At 32.5% G+C, this 3537-nt stretch overlaps 1 long non-coding RNA gene across 1 annotated transcript; it reads left to right on the top strand.

The window, feature by feature from the left end:
- The first annotated feature begins 1009 nt into the window (after window positions 1–1009).
- LOC129809258 (uncharacterized) lies at window positions 1010–3043 on the top strand. Its single transcript, XR_008752605.1, has 2 exons — window positions 1010–2502; window positions 2612–3043. It is a non-coding gene; the product is annotated as an uncharacterized LOC129809258 (long non-coding RNA).
- The last annotated feature ends 494 nt before the right edge of the window (window positions 3044–3537 follow it).

Below are 3537 nucleotides of genomic sequence, written 5' to 3'. Positions count from 1 at the left end.
GTTTTTCTGTTATCTATCTATATCGAATATTATTATCTACTGGATCACTTTCAAATTTTATAGTTGAGTCTTAAACTTTCTGAATAAGAAACCTTGATCTCCTCCAACTTTCCTGATCTTGGCATCGATCAATCTCAAATTTTATTATGTTATAGCTGGGCCTAAGAGATTTCGATTAAAAAAAAACTTAAGCCCGCCGAATCCCTTGACACGAGCTAGAAGGGATCAAAAAATTAAATTTAAAATCGTCCAGGTCTGATTCTAATTGTCAGAATTGGATATCTTGAGTTGAGTGATTTGAAAAGGCTTCGTTAAATGCTACCAGGTACAACTCTTTTAAACATTACAAATTCATACGATTTAATCTAATTAAAGGGACAAGGGGGACTTACGAAATGCTCGTAAATCATATAACCAACAAACAAGTTCGTAAAAGTTTGTACTTTTACAAACATTTGTTCGTAAATTTTCGTAAACACACAAAAAATGTTCGTAAGATTTTGTCATTTGTTCGTAAATTTTTGTTTACCCTTCGAACATTTTACGAACATTTACGAACATTTTTTGTTTGTTTACGAACAATTACAAACAAATGTTTGTAAAAGTACAAAAAATGCTCGTCAAGTGATCATGTTACGAACAATGTTTGTAAAAAAAGTACAAACTTTTACGAATTTCTTTGTGGGTTATACGATTTACGAGCATTTCGTAAGTCCTCCATAGGAATTCACAAACATTTACGAACATTTTTTTACAAAATATTTTTTTTCTGTGTAGATAAGCTTTAGGTCTGATGTTCGTATAAGTTTGTACAGGTTTTTACGAGTCAATTGTGAATGTCGCTTAAAATTTAGCAGAAATAAGAAAAAATTGTTTTTTGGCCGAACTTATATAATTTAGCATTTTGTGTTCTCTGGGAAGTTCTCATTATTTGAATTTTGCAAATCAAATATATTTTCCATAAAAAATAACAAAATAATAAATGGTCAGTAAAAAAATTAAAAATTGTTCTACAAAAAGCCTTAATATTTACAAAAATTAGTCTAGTTTATATAATTAGGGTAATGTGAAAAACGCTTTATTTTCTCTTTGTCAAAACTTGATTGATAACTTCACTGTTTTTAAATTTTTAATTATACTGGACCAATTTAACATTTTCACTGCACTACTTCCTTTTTAATTGATCAGGGAACTCAGTACGTAGGACAAGGCATGAATTTTGAAAAAGTAATGAGTGATTTGTAACAATATTTTGGTGCTTTTTATTGCCCTACAATACAAATTTCTAATTTCATAATAAGTTTGATTTTGGGAAATAAAATGTGAATGAGGAAAGATTTTTGAGGAAATATTATAATGAATTCCTAATTTACCTCTCTAAATTTCTTTTTACGCCTGGAAGAAAATGAAGACAATATAGAATTAGCCTAGTTTACTAAGCATGAAATTCTTCCAAAATGTTCCGGAAATAGTTTATTTTTAGGTTTTTCATATACTACTTTCAATTCGAGAAGCAAATTATTTTCGTTAATGTGGAATTATTCAATCTTTTAAAGATTTTATTTCTAATTAGTAACATCCCAGAAGCTCGTAAATATCAACATTCTTCTTTTATTTTTTTGAAAGTGAAACCTACTCTGCAGTAACCTATTCAAGTTATTCCCTCAGTAATTTTTTAATTATCTGTTTATGCTGAAGATTTGGTTCACCTGGAATTGGTGCGTAAAGTTTTCAAATCAATCAATCATTTAAAGCACTAATTAGAAACATTTCATAAATGATTTGGTGTTAAAACATTTAACTCTACTAATTGCACCAAGGTTACAGAGTCAATGCTAAAAATTAATTTTATTTTTGAAAAAAAAATCATGCAATTTTTGGTGCATTTTTGAATAGAGAAGACACGTTTTTTTTGTTAGCGGAAATTGCAGAAATTCATTTGAAAATTCTCGTGTGGAATACGTAAAACATTATTTATATTGGTAATAGTGTCGTAAATATTGAAGAGGTGTGTGACTGAAATATTTTAGAGAGAGTCTCTTGTGTGCTTGCATGTGATATAATTAATTTGTATGGGGAATTTGTTCGCTCTGACACCTTGACTATAATAAAAAATAAATAAATAGGAAAATTGAGAGGAAAATAATTAAACTGGATTCTGAAAGATAAAATTCTGGTCTTTTTTCGTGTTTAGTCCGCCCCACGGGTAAAATTCGCACCGGAGCCCCAAGTTGTCCATACACCAACGAGTCAAACATCTCAGAACTACCCAAATCCCAATCCCCTGCAGCGCTCAAAGAGCCTCTCGTCGGCAGATACCATTGCACGCGGAATTGCCGGATTGGGCCTGGCGCTAGGAAATGAAGCTACGGACTTTGGTACATTTCCGCCAGAAGTACAGTCACTGGTGGACAAAGCCACGGAAGATCCCAACCAACTGAATGCGCGAAATCTGATGGAATTGGCTTGTCATGTGATGCAGAGAGCCGTGGAAGCTCGAAGGTAAGTTGTGTTTGTCTTCCCAAACGTGAGAATAATGTGATACTCTTTTGGAGAGAAAAATATGTCATTTAATGCTCCAACGCGTCCTTTCTGCTTATTCTTTTGCCAGATATGCGCTTCCCATTTCCCGCTTGTGCATTGGCATTGTGGCTAAGGAGAGGAAAGAAACCTTCCTCGAAGCACTTCTCAACACTTGCCGGCAGTGGTTCCAAGAGAGGGATAAGGTATTTATTCTTTTCCCATTTACAATACATTTTCTCTTCTCGCTCAATCAATTTTTATATGTCTTATTATTTGAGGAACTGCACAGAGACATGACAGATTTATCGCAAGGTCAATAAAAGAGTTTCTGGGTAGTTGAAGATGAAAAAAAAAAATAAAGTTTTGAGTCATTCTTTAACACCTTAGAGAGAAATGAAGTCATTTAGCGCTTGTTGAACACCTTTTTCTGGTTTTTTTTTGCAACAATTCACCTACCCACAAGATCACAGATAACTTTGAGGCATTATTAAATTCAAAGCCACGGTAACAATGACAAAAATCTAAGAATAACATGGAAAAATAATTCAATAATTTTGAGAGTTATAAAAAACTAAATTGCTAAATGTCGGATAAAAAAAAATTGTACCATATGGAAGAATATCGTAAAGATATATTTTACCAATTAAAAAAGGGGTGGCAAAACGTCCCAGGCCTTGCGAAATGCTCGAACTCGTGACTTAGATGCTATACCTCTAAAGTACTTTCGCATCATTTACCGTTTACCGGTACTAAACCGATTTAAATCAATTCATAAATAACTCAATAGGTTCCACAAAATAGTTTAAAGAGGGACAAAAATTATTTTCGGACAAAAATTACTTATCGGTAAATAACCGGTTTATTACCGGTTCACAACTGATTTGAACCGACTTATAAATCACTCAAAATATTTCCCAAAATACACCTCAGGAGTGATTTAATTGAATTTCGTATAAAAATTATCGGTTATGAACCGGTTCATTAACAATTCAAAACCTATTGGAACCGGTTCAG

Source organism: Phlebotomus papatasi, unplaced genomic scaffold (assembly GCF_024763615.1).
Source record: "Phlebotomus papatasi isolate M1 unplaced genomic scaffold, Ppap_2.1 HiC_scaffold_532, whole genome shotgun sequence".
Taxonomy (NCBI): Eukaryota; Metazoa; Arthropoda; class Insecta; order Diptera; family Psychodidae; genus Phlebotomus; species Phlebotomus papatasi.
Note: the sequence above shows the minus strand (reverse complement) of the source record. Positions and strands in the feature narration are given on the sequence as shown.